Below are 24,067 nucleotides of genomic sequence, written 5' to 3'. Positions count from 1 at the left end.
AGCTGCCATATAACTGAACGATGGGAAATGGCACAGCCTTGCTATTTTTAAAGATGCTTGGGACTGTTTCCAACTTTTTTATTAGAAAATTGATTCGATGGTGAAATTATCATAAGGATCAGTCAACTATATACGATCCGATATATAAATAATAATATAAGCTGCTACCTAACTGCAAGGGTATATCAACTTCGGATCCACCCGAAGTTAGCTTTCCTTTCTTGTTTAATTTTTAACACATTTTAGGACTGACCTTTGAATACAATTTATTTTTATAACGTATCACATTTGAAATAACCTAAAACTTGTTGCGTTTTTTTTTTTTAATTTACAAACGCAAACATGTATATATTCTTTTACATAGGTATGTATGTATCCAGTAGTAACAGTCACCCATGAAACACCCCTGATTCACCCGTGCGTTCCCCTGCTCACCCATGAATCAACCCTGAAACATAGAACGAGCTGCCATGTACTGAAATTTTTAAAAATGTCCTCTCGGCCCTGAATTTGATTTCAGGCATGAATCAGCCCATAGTCAGCCCTGATTTGTTATCCGGATTCAGGAGTGAAAATTGTCTCGAAATCAGACCTGAATTTTAGAGATGAATCAGCCCCGAAAAGAAATCATGATGCCGCGCTGGAAATCGTGGCTAAATCAGGCCACATTCATGACCCAAAATCAAAAAAAAACAAGAAAGGAAAGCTAACTTCAGGCGGGGCCGAAGTTTGTATACCCTTGCAGTTGAGTCGCAGTCCGCTAGGTGGCGACACGCATCTTATATTATTAGATATATAGCGGATCGTATATAGTCGGCCGATCCTTATGAAATTTGGCATATCCGCATTTTATGTTACGAAGTTATGGCATTTCCGATCAATGAGTTATATGGCAGCTAAAGGATATGGTGGACCGATCACGGCCGTTCCAACTTTTATACTGCCTGCAAACAAAAGAAGAATGTGTGCAAAGTTTCAACTCAATAAAACTAAGAGACTAGTTTGCGTAAAAACGTACAGACGGACATGCTCATATCGACTTGAAGTTGGTCCTGATCAAGAATATATATACTTTATAGGGTCGAAGATGTCTCCTTCACTGCGTTGCACACTTTAGACCAAAATCATATACACTCTGCAAGGGTATAAAAATTCCCCTCATAATCTCCTAATTTTATAATCATTATTTTTAATGTATTCCTTAACAGTTGCTGTTAATTTGTATTGTACCAAATGTAAACTAAGTAAATATTTTAAGTAACATTACATTATTAATATTACAAACTTTATTTATTAATATAATTAATTATGACTTGAAAATCGTGTAAATGACTTGAAAATATCCATATGTAGTTCAACAAAAACCGTTCCGTGTAGAAAAAATGAAAAATGTTTAGAGGAAAATAAAAAAATATGTAACGTGGTGAATAGATAAATCTGAATATAACGATTGTAGGTGTGATTAAAATAAATTATTTTAATTCCATTTATTTCATATGCGTATTCGTTTAGAGCCTTTTAATCGGAGCTCTTATTGCTCTCTTCTCTGTTACAGACACTCAAACTTCGAAACACGCCTGATATTATAAGAAGCAGTGGAGGCATGTCGAAGAGAAATGCTCTTTTATTTGGAATGGGGTCCGTTTTGCACTGCTTGCCTCATGCTCTTTCTAGCGAAGAGTGAAGTGTACAATCTTTAGACGCAAGTGGTTTGGGGGCGAGTTCGTGGGAGTGAGGGAGCCGGCAATACAACCGTTTTAGTCTGCTCGTGTGTGTGCCACCGTCTAGGTTAGTGGTTTTGTATATGCGTAAGTGTGTGTACGGCTGCTGGCCCCATCAGCAGCAACAGACGCAGCAGAAGCAGCGGCGACGTGATTTTAGTTTAGTTGCCGCTGCCGCATCAGATCGCACTTCGTCTTGCAGCGCACTGTAATCGGTAATCGGAATCGGTCCGAATAGTCGTTGGTTATCGTTGCTGGCCGCCTCTTTTTTGTCACGAAATACATGTATTCTTATTCTGTGTCGCGATGGTTTGACGACGCTATTCCTGGAAATCTCTTTGTTTATGCAATACAAAAATATACAAAATAAGGAAAATAATTAAAAACAACTGAGGAAAAAACTTTGTGTTCCCCTTTTTTTTAAACAAATTTTTTTTATTGTGTAAGATGTCCGGACTCCGGCCCGGGCCATTGAATTTTTTTAAAGTGCTCTGCTCCCCGCATGTGTAGAATGGTTCCTGCTGATGACGAGCGGGAGCATAAACAGTAGAAAGAGGTATTGGGCATGTCCATCTAATTTATACATGTATGTGTGTATGTACATACATACCCCTGGTAATACCGACTAAACGGACTTTTTGTCGGCCGCTCCGATCCGTGTGCATCTAAAAATTGTTTCCCCTTTGGTTGTTCGCATTCCAATCGAAAATTGGCTACTTTCATCCCACTCACACTGCCGCACCAAGTGTCGCCGCCGCCGCTGTTGTCATCGCTAACGCCGTCACTTCGTCGTTTGTCGCTTGCCGTCATCGTCAACGTCGTCGTTGCTGCGTCCTCTGGATTGGCTTTCCGATTCCAAAGAGTTCGTTTTTTATGCCCCCTGGTCGTCCGACTTTTTCACCGAAAGTCGATTGGATTACATGCTCCTTGAGGCTCTCCTCAATTGCTTTTTCGCGCTGTTTTTTTTCTCGTGTCGTGTCCCCTGCATCTACGCTGACGCTGACGCCGACGCCGTTGCCAGCGCCGACGCTACAACGAACGCGAAGATATTTCGTTTTTTGTGATTCGTTTTTTGCGTTTGCTCCGGGCGCGCCGCGCTCGGGTGTGTATGTATAAGTGTGTGTGTGTGTGTATGTGTGTATATATGTGTGTGTGTGTGTGTGTGTATGTGTGTCTCTTTAATATTGTCGTCGAGTGTCATTGGTCGAATGCTACCTCAAACCTTGTCGCATTTTTAAGTTGGACTAACCGAAGTACATTCAGATTTTTGGATGCGAGCGTTGGCCACTGTGTATGAACGGGAGGGCACTATGTGCAAGTGCATGTATCTCTAATTGCATGGCATGACGGGGGCGAGTATAAAATGCATGGAAAAATGGCGACAACGACAACGACAGCGAAAAAAGCAGTAACGGGCCAATTAATATCGTGTGACACGTTCTTAATAACGATTTTAAATAATGCCGGGTCTGCGATCGGTCCAACCTCGTCTTACCAGGATCTTACATCATCTCTATTTTCAGTTAAGAATTTGGGATACAATTATTAACAATTGCATTGACTGAACGCGCAACTCAAATAGAGAAAAGTGCTGAGAAACCATCATCAACCAAAACTCAAACAATAATATAATTTCGAAGGCAGTGCGCTGTACGCTTAAAGTGCATGTGTCTTTGCCCAATAAACAAACAAACTTAACAACTACAAAAAATATAGTTATGGAAGTCCTAAACACCAATACGTAGCCCTCCGTTTCAACCCAGATGCAGGTACATACATAAGTATACATATTAAGAGAGACGTATCGACGTTTCTGCACTCGTTACTACATATGTATATTAGGGTGTCCCAAAAAATCATACATTTTTTTTAACGCATAAATTTGTTTGAATAATGTTGAAAAAATTGAAAACGCAATTTGGAGTGGGTAGAATAACGATAACCCGTGCCGACTTGCATTTTAACGTGTCAAAACTTGATGATTACTACGGTCGACACGTTCGAACGGTCAATGTGCAATTGTTTATATAGACTTCCTTCCACATCGAACACATAGTTCACACGGGCTCAAAACTTCCTTCTAATAGCAAGTATTTTGAACAGTTTTATTTTACAACATTCGTCAAGTGAATTTAACTGTAAATGAAAGTGAAAATCTCACTATTCGCGAGTGCATTATATACGGGAAAAAGCCGCGTATAAATACGAAATCTTTGAAATACGAATACTTTGAATACGAAAACATCATCATATGATCCTTTTCATGAAAAATTATCTGATTCGGACGATGACATTATATCGTTGCAAAAATATTGGCCAACTCATATCGAGAGCGCGCAACCCAAGAAAACAAAAATATCTGGGAAGATAGACTTTTTTTAGTCTGGGCAGATAGACTTTTTTTTTAGTAATCTTCAATACTTATTCTGTACAGAAATTTATATTTTATGTTCGATATCAAGTCGGCACGGGTTGTCCTGATACAATTTAACCATAATCATAATACAATCATAATATTTATTTTCTATGTTCATAGGGTCATTTGGAAAGAAAATAGAGGGTATGCGATTTTAATAAAGAAAAAAAAAACCCACCTGTTACCTTGGGACGCCCTAATGTATATATGTAATTTCGCAAAATCGTATCTTTATAGTAACAGCTTTTTTGACAGACATTTGTTAGAATACTAATGCAAAAATAGAATCGAATCGTTACTACAGTTACACATATTTTAAACAATTCCGCCTTAAAATCTCAACAGTGTCACAATACTTTCCCGAAAACGCAACAATATATTTCTAAGAAATGCAAAAAGTGAATTTCATTAACATATGGCTTCTTTCTTGTCAAGCAGCATTTATTTTCATTGATGGGTGGGTGAAATCTGATAAAGTAAAAGGGTAAAATTAGGCTTTAAGTATGTTTTCCTCCAACCCTTTCAACCTCTGTTTATTCACTATATTAGTAAGTAAGTTGAGGGAATAATGATTTTGGTTACAAATGTGCAACGCAGTGAAGATGACGTCTCCGATCCTATAAAGTTTATATATTCTTGATCAGAATCACCTCCTGAGTCGTCCCTGTGTCCGACTCACAGTTCTTTCAGCGATTTCAAACTCTGTACATATTTTTTCCTTTGCATATGTACATAATTTTTTCCTTTGCACGCACTTTATTAGTCGGAACGGACAGATAGGTGCCAAACCATAAAAATTCGTATTTTAAGAAATTAAATCCCTATATCTTAAAGCTGTCATATAACTGAACGATCCGAAATGGCACAACCTTGCAATTTTATAAATGCTTGGGACTGTTTCCAACACTTTTATTAGAAACTTAATTCGATGATGAAATTATCATACGATCCGATATATATATAATAATATAAGCTGCTACTGAACTGCAGGGGTATATAAACTTCGGCTCCGCCCAAAGTTAGCTTTCCTTTCTTGTTGAAATATGATTTGTCATTTTCCTCAAAATAATCCTCTGTTTCGGCAAGACGTCTTCAGACCGAAGATAGGGCTTTCTGTTTTTATACCCTTGCATTATAATTTTGATCAAAAGTACGCAGTCAAGGAGAAATTTCGACCCTATAAAGTATATATATTCTTGATCAGAATCACCTTCTGAGTCGATATGAGTATGTCCGTCTGTCTGTATGTTTCTACGCAAACTAGTCTCACTAGTCTTTTGAGTTGAAACTTTGCACACATCTTTCTTTTGTTTGCAAGCAGTCAAACAAGTGAAAGTCGGAACGGCCAGGATCGGTCGACTATAACCTATAGCTGCCATATAACTGATTGATCGGAAGTGCCATAACTTTGGTGTTTTTTAAGTTAAAGGGTTGGGATTTTCCACACAATATATGTATATTTATAGGTATATTTTTTATTATATACAAAATATCGTATGTACAAAATTTCATAAGGATCGCCCGACTATATCCTATAGCTGTCATAGAAAGATCGGAATGGGCATAAATTTAGGTTTTTTTTTAAGTTAGAAAGATGGGACTCAATACAGATTCTATTTTGTACAAAATTATCTGATTTGCCGAATTTCATAAAGATTGGCCGATTGGCAAGGGTATATCAACTTCGGCTCCACCCGAAGTTAGCTTTCCTTTCTTGTTTACAATAAAACTTGTGAAGATCGTAGCTAGAGTGTCAATAACGATACTGGCTTAATACTCATTGTCGCAGGTCTGATATTTCAAAGCAGCAACATTTTTTCGTTTTTTATTTTTTTATATTTAACTTTTTCTTTCTTTTTTAATTGCTGAATTAAAAAAGTATAACAAACAATGCTAAATTAAATAACAGATTTAACTATTAAGTTACGATTTTCACCAATGATTTTGTAACCAAAAAGAACGGAAAGCTAATATGTAATATATAAAGGAAAACGGATATACCCTAAGTGGCACTTTATGTTAGAAGATTGATTCCAGAAGATTCCAGATCTGATATATTCTATATTGAAAATATTGGAAATATTTGATCGAGCCCCATAAAAACCCATCTATTATTATCAAATCGAGTTCTTAAATAAGCATTTTTAAAAAGGTCCCAAGCTTCTATCTTCAAAAATAAGGTGTGTCATTTCGATATCACAGCTGACAGCAGTCCGCTAAGTGGCGACACGCATGCCCTGCTTGTAGAAGGCGCGTAAAGACACTATATATATAATCTGAATATACATCTGAATCTGAATGAGTGATATACCAAATAAAAGGTATTGTTAAGATACAATTTTTAAATTGGTAAAAAAAATACACTGAAAAGGAATTTTTTTTTTTTTTTCAAAATTGGCTCTAACGATCGTATTCATATTGCATGTGCACCCTTGAGATAATTCAACTTACTCAATATATAGTCCGATAAATAGCATGACATAACCTTATTGGGTTGTGGATTTTCTTTTTGTAGTTTGCTTCGGATGCCTACAGAAAATTTTTAATTCTTCGGCTATATGTATATAGAGTCTCCTCGCGCATACCAAGTCATGCAGGTCGTCACCTCGTGGACTGACGTCCACAGTGATTCGGGTCAATGTTAAATATTTGTAACAATGAGTTTAATGCGAATCCTTCGGTATTATAACTATTTCCTACCTTTTTCCCTTATTTTTGCATCTTCGAATCTAATTAAATATAATTTTTGGAATGCAAATTCTAGTCTAGACTTCAATCCGATTTGGATAAATTTCAATATTGGTGTTTAGCAAATAACCTAAAGCGTAATGGATCGAAATGTAAACTCATGTCGTTTTACCGTTAAAGTCCTCACCAGGCTATGTACTTTCTCTATGGGAACGCCTTAGAACGATTAACTCAGGTTAACGATCTAGGTGTCCTATACATTTGAGTCTTATTTACCGACCATATATCTACCATGGTTAATAAAGCTATGGGTGTGCTTGGTTTTATTAAAATATGGTAACTAAAATGTTATATACATCATTGGTCCGTCCGATTATTGAGTATGGATCGTGTGTTTGGAGTCCGCAATACGGAGTACACCAAGATCACATAGAATCTGTACAAAAAAACTTCCTGACTTTCGCTCTTAGGGGACTTAATTGGGATGCAAATCTTTACCTTCCCTCTTATCGTAGTAGACTTTTACTAATCAATTTACCTTCATTAACAAAGCGTAGAACGATGCTGGGTATCATGTTTCTACATAATCTTATTTATGGAAATTTAGACAGCCAGCATTTACTAACACGCGTTAATTTTAACGTTCCTAGTAGAAGGACTAGAAACTTCGTCCTCTACTCCTCAGCCATTGTAGTTCGACGTATGCCCAACACGATCCGTTCAGGGTATTATGTTCAGACTGCAATGGTCTCAAACACATCTTGTCACTTTGCTCCACTAACAATCTTAAATCGCAAATTTTTGTGTAAACATGGTACCTCCAAAAACTCAAAATCGCATATTTTTCAAAATGGTTTCGTTCATCCGCACAAGAAACTAATATAGTATAATATATAATATAGTATATAATAAGTAAATTAATTCAATTTTTTTGTTTCCGATAACACTGTAAGGCCAGACTTTACGCACCGCAAGACAATAATTTTTTGAAGCGACTCCGGCCGACTGCCCGTAACGGGATAAATAAAAATTATTTAATAATTATTACTCTCCAAATATGGCCATTTATCGTGTAAAAAAATTGAATAAATATATTCACTCAGAAATGAAAAAAAAACAAGAAAGGAAAGCTAACTTCGGGCGGAGCCGAAGTAGATATACCTTTGCAGTTGAGTCCCAGTCCGCTAGGTGGCGCCACGCATCTTATATTATTAGATATATAGCGGTATATACGATCCGCTCTGGCGATCCTTATGAAATTTGGCATATCGAATTATTTTGCCCAAAGAGGCATCCATTGAAAATCTCATCTAACTTGAAAAACAACGAAGTTATTGCATTTCCGATCAATCAGTTATATGGCAGCTATAGGATATAGTCGACCGATCCCGGCCGTTCCGTCTTATATACTACCTGCAGGCAAAAAAAGGATGTGTGCAAAGTTTCAACTCGATAGCTCCAAAACTGTAAAAATCCCCGCATTTTCCCCACATAATGCCAATCCCTTATCAACCGCGGGATCATGCCGCGATCTTCCTCTGACAAATGTAAGCCATGTGGCATTCTACCGTAAAATCAAATTTAATATAAATTATTTTGTTATACAAGGATAAACAATATATTTTTCTTTCGTTCCGCACACTACAAAATATTTTTAGATCACACTTCTTAGCTTACTCGCTATCAATAACAGAATAATCTCAATTTGCACATCTACTTATTTCCTTATAAAATCACAAGTTTCATGTTCTTAAGGGGTTAGGTGGGTCTGGCGGCAAAAAAAAAAAAACTTTTTTTTTTTTTTTTTTATAAAATTCTCCAGAATCTTGAGAATATTCTCCCAAATTTTCAAGTCGATTGGAATAAAAGTTTCGGAGATACAGTCCTGAAAAGGTGGACGTTCGAGGTCAGCTATAGACAGAGCGCAAACTTTAAACGCGTTTTTCTCAAAACTGTGTTTTTGAAATCGGTTGTCAAGATTTCTCGGAAACTACTCAACCGATCTTGATAAAATTTTGCACAGGCCTTCAAGATACGATTATCTAGAACTTGAACGAAGGATTTTTATTTTCGTTGATTACAACTATTCAAAAAAAAAAATGTTCGAAAAATTTCACCAAAATTTGAATTTTTTTGCAAAAAGGTGTCCCAAAAATCAAATTTTTGCTTAATTTTGTTTTCCTTCGTTCAGTTTCTAGTTTTAGGTCTGTACTAAAGGAAAATATTTGGTTTTTTCATTTTAGATGATTCTGGTAGGAATTGTGCTGTCAACGCGAAAGCACCCTTTTTTCCCAGGAGTCATGGCAAATGACGTATCAATGGCTGACTGTAAAATATTTTTTTCTCAAAATTTCAGAAATTCATCTTTAAATATGTATATTTAATAATCCTAAAAGTTCCAATAAAATATTTCATTCTTTATATAAAAAAAAATTTTTGAAAACATGCAATTTTTTTGCCTCCCAGACCCACCTAACCCCTTAAAAACGGTACAACGAATGAAGTCCAAAGAGGATCGTTGAATTAGAAGATGTTCATAAAATATATGAAGACAAAACTGCGTACTTACAAAAACAGTACCGTTAACTTTAGAGAAAGTACAAGCAAATTAAGGGGTTAAGCCACTGTAGCGGTTTCAAAAAATGGATTTTTTTTTTTATCTTAAATGATAGTTTAGAGTCCAACGAAGTCGGTACAATTGGTTTCATACCCGGAAACACTTTTTTCCGCAATATTTTGGGTCGAAAACTAGGGGACTACCTGTGCGCTACCGGCTGCTCGCGCGTGCTGTACAGTGGCGCGATCTTTATCTTTAATCGCGTTTTTCTCAAAACCATGTTTATCAAGTCGGGCGGACACGAAAATCATATTTCAAATGACTGATTGATTCGATTCTTTTCGTAGCTTCTTTTACCTACTTTTTTCTAGTGAAGTACTTGGAGATTTATTTTTATCTTTAAAAGTTTTTTTGTAATTAACGATTATGTTTGATATTTTTGCCTAAAAATCAGATAATTTTCTTCGAACGCGCACCATTTTGTCAGAAATCAATATTTTTACAATCGGACAGGTACTTCACTAGTTTGAATATTCAAGTTTATGAAACCTATATCCATTTTGTTCTAGAAATACCTCTGGCTGCAAATCGAGTCCGCCCGCAAACCACTTCACGCCGTAGATGCCATTACTTTAACGACTACAGCACCACCCCGCAGCACATTTAAATAACCAAAATTTTTGAAAATGTCATTCGAAATATTATTAATAAAGCGCTGAAAGCTGCATTCCTTTAAAGTGTTCCTGTTCGCAAAAAAAAAAACAATCGTGTAATTGGCCTTTTTTATACCCTTGCAGAGGGTATTATAATTTTGGTCAAAAGTGTGCAACGCAGTGAAGGAGACATCTCCGACCCTATAAAGTATATATATTCTTGATCAGGATCACCTCCTGAGTCGATATGAGCATGTCCGTCTGTCCGTCTGTCTGTTTCTACGCAAACTAGTCTCTCAGTTTTAAAGCTATCGAGTTGAAACTTTGCACACACCCTTCTTTCCTTTGCAGGCAGTATATAAGTAGGAACGGCCGGGATCGGTCGACTATATCCTATAGCTGCCATATAACTGATTGATCGGAAATGCCATAACTTTGGTGTTTTTTAAGTTGGAGGGTTGGGACTTTCCACACATGTTATATTTGACCAAAATATCTTGTGTACAAAATTTCATAAGGATCAGGAATGTTTTAGTATTATCTAAGTAATTGTATTAACTCTGATTTTTCAGATTGCTCATCTTCACACATTTCAGATTCTGTCTCACTAAGAACTATATTTTTACCATTACTTCCTACTTCCTCGTATTCTTCTAAGCAGATTAATTCCGTTTTGTCTTCTAATATATCGACATGTCTTACATTAATAACTTTATTGTTTATAAGTACTCTATAACCGTTTTCATTGGTGATAAGTTTTTAGTTTTAATCTGTTTGTTCCACATGCCACTTTGCCGTAGATTTATGTATATGAGTTCAGGTCTTTACTTGGACCAAGATTCTGCAAAACTTTTATTCGAATTGATTTTTTTTATTTTATAACAAGTCTATTCACTTTTCCTTTTCTTTTTATCTATTTTAAATAATCTTGTTGTGCTACCAATTTGAGTTTTGAAGATAGTTTTTTATTCAGAAAAGTTAATCTAATTGCTCCAAGGTTATAACGGAATATCATATTAACACTACGTTAAATATAAGTAACTCTAGATTATTATATTTATACACTTCAACAGTTACAGATTTTATTTTGCAAAGTAATCCGATCTGCCAAATTTCATAAGGATCGGCCGACTATATCTTATAGCTGCCATATAACTGAACTCGGAAATGGAACCACCTTGCTATTTTTAGTTGCTTGGGGATTTTTGCAACGTTTTTATTAGAAAATTGATTCGCTGGTTAAATTCTCATAAGGATGGGACAACTATATTCGATCCGATATATATAATTATATAAGCTGCTACCTAACTTCAATGGTTCCTTTCTTTTTATATGTATAGACAGATTCTGCTCAAAAGTACGGGTCGATTGGTACCTATGTATATGAGCATGTCCGTCTGTCCGTCTGTCTGTCTGTCTATCGGTTTCTACGCAAACTAGTCTCTCAGTTTTGGAGCTATCGAGTTGAAACTTTCCACACATGCTTTTTTTCCTTGCAGGTATAATATATATAACTTAAAAAACACCAAAGTTATTTCATTTCCGATCAATCAGTTATACATATGTCAGCTATAGGATATAGTCGACCGATCCCGGCCGTTCCGACTTATATACTGCCCGCAAACAAGGTGCATGTGTGCAAAATTTCAACTCGATAGCTCTAAAAATGAGAGACTAGTTTGCGTAGAAACAGACAGACGGACAAACGGACATGCTTATATCGACTCAAGAGGTGATCCTGATCAAGAATATATATACTTTATAGGGTCGGAGATGTCTCCTTCACTGCGATGCACACTTTTGACCAAAATTATAATACCCTCTGCAAGGGTATAAAAAGAGCCCATTTTGTATTTGAAATACCTCAGGGAAAGAAGTATATGTGCACTTTTTAAGGGGTTAGGCCAGTGTAGAATCCGAAAACAAGAAAGGAAAGCTAACTTCTGGCGGAGCCGAAGTTGATATACCCTTGCAGTTCAGTCGCAGTCCGCTAGGTGGCGCCACGCATCTTATATTATTAGATATATAGAAGATCGTATATAGTCGGCCGATCCTTATGAAATTTGGCAAATCAGATTATTTTGTCCAAAATATAATCTGTACCAAGTCCCATCTTTCTAACTTAAAAAACACCAAAGTTATGCCAATTCCGGTCGTTGTATGACAGCTATAGGATATAGTCGGCCGATCCTTATGAAATTTGGCAGATCGGATTACTTTGCAAAATAAAATCTGTAACTGTTGAAGTGTATAAATATAATAATCTAGAGTTACTTATATTTAACGTAGTGTTAATATGATATTCCGTTATAACCTTGGAGCAATTAGATTAACTTTTCTGAATAAAAAACTATCTTCAAAACTCAAATTGGTAGCAGAACAAGATTATTTAAAATAGATAACAAGAAAGGAAAGCTAACTTCGGGCGGAGCCGAAGTTTATATACCCTTGCAGTTGAGTCGCAGTCCGCTAGGTGGCGCCACGCATCTTATATTATTAGATATATAGCGGATCGTATATAGTTGGCCGATCCTTATGAAACTTGGAAAATCGAATTATTTTGCCAAAAGAGGAATCCATTGAAACTCCCATCCTTCTAACTTGAAAAACAACGAAGTTATAGCATTTCCGATCAATCAGTTATATGACAGCTATAGGATATAGACGGCCGATCCTGATGACATTTAGCAGATCATATAAGTTGGCCCAAATTAGAATGCACAGAAAGTCCCATCCTTCTAACTCATCTTTCTAACTTAAAAAACACCAAAGTTATGCCAATTTCGATCGTTCTATGACAGCTATAGGATATAGTCGGCCGATCCTTACGAAATTTTGTACATAAGATATTTTGGTCAAGTATAATATGTGAAACTCCCAACCCTCTAACTTAAAAAACAACGAAGTTATGGCATTTCCGATCAATCAGTTATATGGCAGCTATAGGATATAGTCGACCGATCCCGGCCGTTCCGACTTATATACTGCCTGCAAAGGAAAGAAGGGTGTGTGCAAAGTTTCAACTCGATAGCTTTAAAACTGAGAGACTAGTTTGCGTAGAAACAGACAGACGGACAGACGGACAGACGGACCGACGGACAGACGGACAGACGGACAGACGGACATGCTCATATCGACTCAGGAGGTGATCCTGATCAAGAATATATATACTTTATAGGGTCGGAGATGTCTCCTTCACTGCGTTGCACACTTTTGACCAAAATTATAATACCCTCTGCAAGGGTATAAAAAGAAAAGGAAAAGTGAATAGACTTGTTATAAAATAAAAAAAATCAATTCGAATAAAAGTTTTGCAGAATCTTGGTCCAAGTAAAGACCTGAACTCATATACATAAATCTACGGCAAAGTGGCATGTGGAACAAACAGATTAAAACTAAAAACTTATCACCAATGAAAACGGTTATAGAGTACTTATAAACAATAAAGTTATTAATGTAAGACATGTCGATATATTAGAAGACAAAACGGAATGAATCTGCTTAGAAGAATACGAGGAAGTAGGAAGTAATGGTAAAAATATAGTTCTTAGTGAGACAGAATCTGAAATGTGTGAAGATGAGCAATCTGAAAAATCAGAGTTAATACAATTACGTAGATAATACTAAAACATTGAGAAAATGAAGTTGAAAAAAAATTCCGGTAGGTAGATATGGTAGTCCAACAACTCATTACATATATCTTAATCATATCGATGCGAAGGTTCCAAATACATTCCAGGAGGCGATAAGCTCTAAGAATAATAAAGACTGTATCAGAGCGATGGGTTGTGCAATTAAAAGTCTAAATAAGAACAAAACTTGGATAGCTGTCGATAGACCTAAAAATAAACTAGAAAGCAAAGCTAACTTCGGGCGGAGCCGAAGTTGATATACCCTTGCAGTTAAAGTTGTGCCATTTCCGATCGTTCAGTCATATGACCGCTATAGGATATAGTCAGCCGATCCTTATGAAATTTTGTACATAAGATATTTTGGTCAAATATAACATGTGCGGAAAGTTTCACACCAAAGTTATGGAATTTCCGATCAATCAATTATATGGCAGCTATAGGATATAGTCGACCGATCCCGGCCGTTCCGACTTATATACTACCTGCAAGAAAAAGAAGGATGTGTGCAAAGTTTCAACTCGATAGCTCTAAAAATGAGAGACTAGTTTGCGTAGAAACAGACAGACGGACAGACGAACAGACGGACATGCTTATATCGACCCAGGATTTGATCCTGACCAAGAATGTATATACTTTATAGGGTCTTTATATGTATATATTCACTGCGTTGCACATTTTTGACCAAAATTATAATACCCTCTGCAAGGGTATAAAAAGTCATTGATGTGAAGTGGGTTTTCAAAAGAAAATGTGGTGGCACTTTTAAGGCTACACTAGTAGTTAGAGGTTTTCAACAAAAAGAGGATATTGAAAATGGAAAAATTGAAACTTTAAAAAAACTATTAACATACAGCTGTATAAATAATTTATATATAGAACAAATGGACGTAGAAACAGCTTTCCTGAATGGCCAAGTAAAAACCGAAGTGTATATAAACATGCCACTTGGGTTTGAAATAAGTGAAGACAAAGTATGTATATAAATTACAAAAGGCACTGTACGGTCTCAGAGAAAGCCCAAGAGCTTGGTATGATACGATTAATGAGTTCTTAACAGGTCTAGGTTTTATAAAAAGTAAGTACGACTATTGTTATTCCCTTGCAGAGGGTATTATAATTTTGGTCAAAAGTATGCAACGCAGTGAAGGAGACATCTCCGACCCTATAAAGTATATATATTCTTGATCAGGATCACCTCCTGAGTCGATATGAACATGTCCGTCTGTCTGTCTGTCCGTTTTTACGCAAACTAGTCTCTCTGTTTTAAAGCTATCAAGTTGAAACTTTGCACACATCCTTCTTTTCCTTGCAGGTAGTATATAAGTCGGAACGGCCGGGATCGGTCGTTTATATCCTATAGCTGCCATATAATTGATTGATCGGAAATTCCATAACTTTGGTGTGTAACTTTCCGCACATGTTATATTTGACCAAAATATCTTATGTACAAAATTTCATAAGGATCGGCTGATTATATCCTATAGCTGTCATAGAACGATCGGAATTGGCATAACTTTGGTGTTTTTTAAATTGGAAAGATGGGACTTGGTACAGATTCTATTTTGGACAAAATAATCTGATTTGCCAGATTCGGCAGATCCTAATCTGAAATTTCATAAGGATCTGCCGACTATATCCTATAGCTGCCATATAACTGAACGATCGGAAATGGCGCAACCTTAACTGCAAGGGTATATCAACTTCGGCTCTGCCCGAAGTTAGCTTTCCTTTCTTGTTTATGTGTAGATACATATTGCAAAAAAGGATCCAATTCAATTACTAGTTATTGTAGATGACTTGTTAATTTGTTGCAGAGACTTATCCAAAATCGAAGAAGTTAAAGTTAGTTTAAAGAAAAGAAAAGGGTATTTTGGCATAGATGTAGACTATAATAATGAAAGAACTAAAATGACATTATGTCTAACGAAATAAATAGAGTTATCAAAACTATATGATACATCCATGGAAACAAATTTAAAGTTAGAACAAGCATCTGAATCAACCGAACAAATTAAATAAAGAAATTTAATAGGAGAATTATTATACATAAGTACAATGTAAGCTAATGTAAATATAATATTCCGTATAGTATAGGTATAATATTATAATAAGCTATTGTGAAGAAGACTTAATCGATATCGATTGTAATTAAGCTTAAACTTTACTGACAAATCTTGGAGCAATTAGATTAACTTTTCTGAATAAAAAACTATATTCAAAACTCAACAGTACCAAACCCCATCTTTCTAACTTAAAAAACACCAAAGTTATGGTATTTCCACTTAATCAGATATTTGGCAGCTATAGAATATAAACGACCGATACCGGCCGTTCCGACTTACATATATTCGACCTGCAAACAAAAGAAGGACATGTGTTTGCAAAGTTTCAACTCGATAGCTCTAAAACTCTAGTTTGCGTAGAAACAGACAGACAGACGGACATGCTTATATCGACTCAGGAAGTGATCCTGATGAATAATATATATACTTTATAGGGTCGGAGATGTCTCCTGCACATTTTTGACCAAAATTATAATACCTTCTGCAAGAGTATAAAAATATTTTGTCTGGTGACACCAATGTCCCCACTATTTCCAATTTTGTGAATTTGAGTGTTCTACATTTACGCCAATTTCTCCCAAGCGAAAGTACTTTTGGTTAATGTTTGTACTTTTAGCAAATGTTCATCGTATGAAAACAGAGCATATAATTCTTTGGCTATACATAGTGTATATAGTGTATATAGTGTCTTCACGCGCTAGCTACAAGCTAGGGCATGCGTGTCGCCACCTAGCGGGCTGCCGTCCGCTGTGACTGCGCCGTCTCATCAATCGACGCTTGTCACTGATTTTTTGACAAAAAAACTCAATATTAATCACTCACCCCACTCTCCTGATCTGGCACCCTGTGATTTTTAATTATTTGGAAACTGGTTTTAGGACATTTCAGCTACCCAAAAGGCGATGACCGATATTCTCATTGATTTCAATATCCGATATCTGCGATACACCACTCGTCCCTATATATTACAATATCACTGTCACTTAACTGAAAGGGTATTTCTTCAACCACCTCACGTAAAATAAATTTTGGTAATTATGTTCTTAAACGAGCTCTTTTTCGAGATTTCTTGAGTTTTAATGTTTTTTTATGAAAAAGCATGTCTTTTGTTCCGACTATTAATATATTTTATTATGAGTCAGAAATCTGATGTCAGGTTAAATTGACAAAAAAAGAAACACGCTAGTAGCGAATTGGGCGCAGAGGCGTGTATAATACCATGGATGATCGTCGTTCTCTCTCAAAGGATAGCCATAATTTTGCACGCAGATACACTTCAGAGGCCGTAGCCCGCGGTGGCAGAAAATGAAATTGCAACGACAGCAGAAACAGAAACAACAACCATAACAAAAACAAGAACAACGCACGTGAACACGTAATGCAGACCACAGATGGAGGACATGAAACCTGCGATGGATACGTCGGCGACATCAGCTTACCTCAGTCTCAGCCGCTGCTTCGCATCCAAACGTTCACTCGTATCCCCTTCACCGTAATGGTTATCCCATCTTTGCAACATTCCCGCCCCCGCAAGCCATAGGCTATAATTGCAAAGGTGCCACTGCTGCCGTTGTACAATGGCTTAAAACACAAAAAAATATGTGTATTTGTATGGAAAGAAGCGGGTTTTTATACCCTCGCAGAGGGCATGATAATTTTGGTCAAAGAAGTGCAACGCAGTCAAGGAGGAATCTCCGCCTCTATACAGTACATACAGTCAGCACACAAATTATTCGGACACCCATTAAGTTAACCTTTTTATATTAATAACTCAAAAAATAAGTAAGGTACCGAATATATAATTTTTACTTAATACTTGTAGGGATTCTTAAAACGTATTTTAAACAAAAAATGTTTAATTTTAAACTTTTTTATTGCTTAAATCTAGTTAAAAAAGAAAAAAGTTAGGTTTTAACGGCAAAAAAATTAGTCGGACAGTTTTGTCCTTTATTAGGGACTACTTGTTTTTTTAATATTTATTGAGTTTTTAGTATTTGGTGGGTCCTCCTTTGGTATCAATGACAGCCTGTAATCGTCGACGTTCGTTTAATCAGCCTGTAATCGTTTAATTTTGATGTGTCAGGAGGGTAGATGTTGTCTAATTCAGCCTGCAAAGCATTTTTTAAAGTTTCCTTGGAGGAAATTCTGTGCTTCCTTATTTATTTTTTGAAAATATCCCAAACTTGTTCTATGGGGTTTAAATCTGGTGACTTTGGAGGTGTTTTCAGCTGCTTGCAATGGTAAATGAGCCATTTTTGTACTAAAAATGAGGCGTGTTTTGGATCGTTGTCTTGTTGGAACAAGTATCATCAACATTCTTGGCTAAGGCCAAGGTGTCAACGCTGGGAATTTCATTTTCAGCGAAAATTCTCTTGTACATCACCTTGTCCAATTTTTCGTCAATAAACACCATTCTACCAGCTCCACCAGCAGCTACACACCCCCAAACCATGACATTCCCTCCTCCATGCTTCACAGTAGGTTTTAGGTTTTTCTCCTTCATGGCTTCTTTGGGTTTTCTCCATACTCTAGAAGGCCCATCATGTCCAAAAATATTGTATTTGGATTCGTCGCTAAATACACAAAAATTCTCACAAAAAGAAGAAGGCTCATTTAGATGAAGTTTTGCAAACTCCAATCTCTTTTTTTTGTTGATCTCCGAAATAAAAGGTTTGCGTCGAGCAACTCTGCTATTAATCAAGCATTGTGCAAGGGGACAGTTTGAAATTTTCCTATTAGAAGCTTCCTATAAATTTTGCCGGAGCAATTGAGTTGATGTTTTGGTATTTTTAGGGACTGTTGATACCATTTTCCGTTCCTCGCAAGGTGTTAGTAACTTTGGTCGACCAGCCTTCCCGTGATTCGCATAAAATTCTCCAGTGTATATCTATTTTCGAATCACACTGTGTACGGTCGAAAGTGATTTTTCAATTATCCTACCGATTTCGAGGTAACTACGATTTTTAAATTGAAGTTTAAGAATAGTAGAATAGAGAAGAATAGTTTTCGCAAATCTAAAGATAAATCTTGACCGCGTCCAATTTTGTCCAATCTCTTCCAACAACGAAGAAAAAGTAATGCACAACATAAAAAAGAACATATTTTCATAGATCGAAGTATTTCTAAGTAAATCTCCAAAAAGAAACGCCGACTACCGTTGCATTCACAAAGAGAACTGATAATCTTGAATGCGTACGAATAATTTTTTGCCGCATTTTAAGCCCTTGTTTTGCTTTTATTTATATATATATATATATATTATATTTTTTTTATTTAATATTATGGTTTAAAAAAACAGTTTTTAATAGAAAATAAGAAAAACACTGCCCAAAATATCTTACTTTCCCGGATATAGGCTTGCATTATAAATATTTTTTAGTGTCCGAATAATTTCTGTGCTGACTGTATGTTCATATATTCCAGATCAGCATTACTCACTATCTGTGTGTACGAAAAATAGTCTCTCAGTTTTAAAGCTAACTCAGAAGTCGGAACGGCTAAGATCGGTCGCCTTCATGCCATATGTTTAAGTGAACGATCGGAAATGTTATAACTGGTCTTATTGGAAATAGAATAGTCCAATAACTAACAATCGTTCACGCTATCGTTGGCTATTACTTCTCAGACTAACAATGTCCATGCAAAGGAATATTTATCCATGATCCTTAGAAACTTATATTTCTTTGGATTTTTACATAAACAAAAAAGCATAAAATTCAAACTGTCGGTCCTATAAAAATAAAATTTTTTACTGAGATACATTTTGAAAACTCTCATTTCACGATAAATTTTTACAGGCTGACAACTTTTTTCTTTACTTAGCACACAGATCCATCATCCTTAGTTTTCACGCTACACCTACACTTAAGAATAAAAATGGTAAAATGAGTTCATATGTATATTAAATTAAGTAGCTTGTATAAACGCGAATACATGTTTTCCTTGCAGAGGGAGTTAAAATTTAATCGAAAGTTTGCCACACAACGATAGGTTCTCCTATTAAGTACATATATGTATGTATGTATCGTATATCACAGCCGACGGCAGTCCGCAACGTGGCGACACGCATGCCCTAGCTTGTAGCTAGCGCGTGAAGACACTATACTCTACTGGCCAAAATAATAAGTACGCAGATATTTATTTCAATATTTTCAAATGACCATCTACCGTTTTGAAATTATTTAAAATTGAACATAGTTAAAAATTTTTCCAAAAATTTCAAAATCGACTTTTGGAATTTTTTTTTTCAATATCGAAATAAACGCAATTGACCACAAATGGTCATCTTTTAGAATTTTGAAAAAACTTGTAGTTTTTAAAATATTTAAATTTTTAGTTTTGGTCATTTTTTGGCCAGGTAAAAAAAAAAATTTCAAAAAAAAACTACTGAATTCGTTTTCCATTAGTGTGATAAACAATGACCATCTTTTTAAATTTTAAAATAACATTTACTTTTCGAGATACTTGATTCTCATAGTCTTAAAAATAAAGAAATTAAAAATCCAAAAGATGACCATCATGGCCCATAGCCAAAATTATATAAATAAAAAAAAAATTGATTTCCATCATTGCCCATCCCTTAAAACTTAAAAAATTAACAAAAATCTCTATGCCCATCATGGCCCACATCTTAAAACTTACAAATTTTACAAAAAAAACTATGCCCTTTATTGCCCATCCCTTAAAACTTAAAAATTTAACAAAAAACATTATGCCCATCCCTTAAAACTTAGAAATTTAACAAAACAAATCATGACCATCATTGCCCATCCCTTAAAAGTTAAAAATTTTACAAAAATATCTATGCTCAGCATGGCCCACATCTTGAAACTTAAAAATATAACAAAAAAAATTATGCTCCGCATGGCCCACATCTTAAAACTTAAAAATTTAACAAAAAACTCTATGCCCATCGCTAAAAACTTAAAAATTTAAATAATTTGTAGGTTCTTGCAATTTGAACATTGGAAGTATAATATTAAGAAGGTTTATGTTAAGAAAAATACATAATCTATTTGTATTGCTTAAAAAGTCAAACACGTCATTTTTGGAAAATTTGCAACTTATACGCATCATGGGGAAATCCAGAAAATTTACACCCACAGGTCATAAAAGAAATAGTTACAGTAGTTTGTGAAAATATTTAAAACAAAAAAAGTTAAAAATTATGCGTAATACATATGTACATATGTAATACCTATGGTGCATTGAACCAGTACACCATAAAGTTTCAATTGCATAATTGCACCATAAGTAACAATTGCGGTTTGGAAAAAAAGGATCTGTTTGGGAAATGCATATTACCGCAAATTTTTTGGGTTTTACTAACTGGAAGCAATACAAATTAGATGATGTATTTTTCTTAACATAAACCTTCTTAATATTATACTTCCAATGTTCAAATTGCAAGAACCTACAAATTATTTAAATTTTTAAGTTTTTAGCGATGGACATTGATTTATTTGTACAATTTGTATACCCTTGCAGAGGGTATTATAATTTTGGTCAAAAGTGTGCAACGCAGTGAAGGAGACATCTCCGACCCTATAAAGTATATATATTCTTGATCAGGATCACCTCCTGAGTCGATTTGAGCATGTCCGTCTGTCCGTCGGTCCGTCTGTCTGTTTCTACGCAAACTAGTCTCTCAGTTTTAAAGCTATCGAGTTGAAACTTTGCACACACCCTTCTTTCCTTTGCAGGCAGTATATAAGTCGGACCGGCCGGGATCGGTCGACTATATCCTATAGCTGCCATATAACTGATTGATCGGAAATGCCATAACTTTGGTGTTTTTTAAGTTGGAGGGTTGAGACTTTCCACACATGTTATATTTGACCAAAATATCTTGTGCACACAATTTCATAAGGATCGGCCGACTATATCCTATAGCTGTCATAGAACGATCGAAATTGGCATAACTTTGTTGTTTTTTAAGGGGGGGTTAGGGTCTGAGCGAGCAAAAAAAGACACATTTTCATGTTTTTTTTTGAGGATCTGGTAAACATCTATTTATTTAAACTATTTTTAAATTGAAGTACAACATTTGAAGAATGTTTTGTAAAATTTTCAGAAAAAAATAATAAGAACTACGGCAATGGCGACCATTATTAGCAGGCTCCTCGAAAAAAAGTTGCTTTGCGGTGCCCCTCATATATCGGTTGTAGATTATCCGAAATCAAAAAATCAAAGTTCTTTCGTTAGATAGACATTTTTCCCAGGTATCCCTGGGAGGGTTTTTAGAAGTTCCGATTTTTAAATTTTTAGGAACACTTTGAAGTGAAAAACGTGATTTTTGAGGAAAAAAATCGGCTAATTTGTTATTTAAAAAATAGAAATTTAAACAAATTTGGAAAAAACTCTCCAGGGATACCTGGTCAATTATGTTGGCAAGAAGTGGTAAAAATTTCAAAACGATCGATTCAGTAGTTTTGAAGTTATGATGGGCACCGACTTTGAAAAAGTGAGTTTTGGGAAAAACGCTTTGAAGTTTTTCTGACCGTTGGCCTGGCTCGGAGGTGGGGTTGCTAAAATCGCTGTATCTTTGTTAATAATGCACCTATCCATCTAAAATTTGGACACAGTATTCTTGAAAGGTTCTTTAATAGGAAAATAAAAAAAAAAAAAAATCGAAAAAAAAAAATTTTAAAACCCTAACCCCCCCTTAAGTTAGAAAGATGGGATTTGGTACAGATTCAATTTTGGGAAAAAAAATCTGACTTGTCGAATTTCATAAGGATCGGCCAACTATATCCTATAGCTGTCATATAACTGATTGATCGGAAATGCTATAACTTCGTTGTTTTTCAAGTTAGAAGCATGGGAGTTTCAATGGATTCCTCTTTTGGCAAAATAATTCGATATGCCAAATTTCATAAGGATCGGCCGACTATATACGATCCGCTATATATCTAATAATATAAGATGCGTGGCGCCACCTAGCGGACTGCGACTGAACTGCAAGGGTATATCAACTTCGGCTCCGCCCGAAGTTAGCTTTCCTTTCTTGTTAAGTTTAAAGCTGTTGCCCATTCTGAGCATAGATTTTTTTGTAAAATTTTTAAGTTTTAAGATGTGGGCCATGCTGAGCATAGATTTTTATACCCTTGCAGAGGGTATTATAATTTTGGTCAAAAGTGTGCAACGCAGTGAAGGAGACATCTCCGACCCTATAAAGTATATATATTCTTGATCAGGACCACCTCCTGAGTCGATATAAGCATGTCCGTGTGTCCGTCTGTCTGTCTGTCCGTCAGTCCGTCTGTCTGTCGGTTTCTACGCAAACTAGTCTCTGAGTTTTAGAGCTATCGAGTTGAAACTTTGCACATATCCTTCTTTTCCTTGCAGGTAGTACATAGGTCGGAACGGCCGGGATCCGTCGACTAGTCAGTAGTTTTTTTTTGAAATTTTTTTTTTATCTGTCCGAAAATTAACCAAAACTAAAAACTTAAATATTTAAAAAACGAAAAGTTTTTTCGAAATTCTAAAAGATGACCATTTGTGGTCAATTGCGTTTATTTCGATATTGAAAAAAAAATTCCAAAAGTCGATTTTGAAATTTTTGAAAAATGTTTAACTATGTTCAATTTTAAATAATTTCAAAACGGTAGGTGGTCATTTGAGTAAAGTAAATGTTATTTTTAAATTTTAAGAGATGGTCATTGTTTATCACACTATTGGAAACCGATTTCAGTAGTTTTTTTTTTTTAATTTTGTTTTAACTGTGAAAAAAATGAGCTAAACTGAACACTTAAATATTTCTAAACCTAAAAGTTTTTTCAAAATCGTAAAAGATGACCATTGGTGGTCATTTTGGTTTATTTCGATTTAAAAAAAAAAATTCAAAAAATAGGAAGGATAAAGTCTTCGGGAAATCGATAAAAGACTTGGGCAGTCATTATGTTTTGCCCAGGATGCCCTAAAATTCAAGGTTGAAATCGAAACTCAAGGTCGGAAGAAGAAATCCTGTCAAACGACGGACACCCGAATCCTAAGTCTCTCAAAGAAGGATCCCTTCATGCCAAGTCCATTGCTGCTCATATTGACCATGAAATATCGTCTATATTAGTTCGTCGTAAACTTACTAATATTGGCTTACAAGGAAGCATAGCCAGAAAAGTTCCTCTCCTTCGAGGGAATAATTTAAAAATGAGGGAACAGTTAGTCCAAAATCATTTGGCATGATCTGAACCAGAGGGTTCCAAAAAGTAGAATAATGTCCTATAGAGCGACGAAACAAAAATAAATCTATTTGGTAACGACTCTAGAAAGAATAAACGACGAGCAAAAGGTAAAGAATTCGACGCCCGGTACTCAATATAGACCGTTAAACACGGA

At 35.6% G+C, this 24,067-nt stretch overlaps 1 protein-coding gene across 7 annotated transcripts in view; it reads left to right on the top strand.

The window, feature by feature from the left end:
- The first annotated feature begins 1,795 nt into the window (after nt 1–1,795).
- LOC6499962 (zinc finger protein basonuclin-2) overlaps nt 1,796–24,067 on the top strand; it is a 131,917-nt gene continuing 109,645 nt past the window's right edge. For 2 of the 7 annotated variants that reach the window (XM_001966638.4, XM_032456022.2), the window contains exons 1-2: nt 2,167–2,277; nt 3,245–3,490. The gene's annotated coding sequence lies outside the window, so the exon portion shown is untranslated. Of the gene's footprint in view, nt 2,007–2,166; nt 2,278–2,809; nt 2,828–3,244; nt 3,491–9,951; nt 10,116–24,067 lie in introns of those variants that run through there. The other 5 variants (XR_006507816.1, XR_004311392.2, XM_032456021.2 and 2 more) reach the window with 5 other exon arrangements.

Source organism: Drosophila ananassae, chromosome XR (genome assembly GCF_017639315.1).
Source record: "Drosophila ananassae strain 14024-0371.13 chromosome XR, ASM1763931v2, whole genome shotgun sequence".
NCBI lineage: Eukaryota > Metazoa > Arthropoda > Insecta > Diptera > Drosophilidae > Drosophila > Drosophila ananassae.
This window is presented reverse-complemented; position numbering and strand designations above follow the sequence as displayed.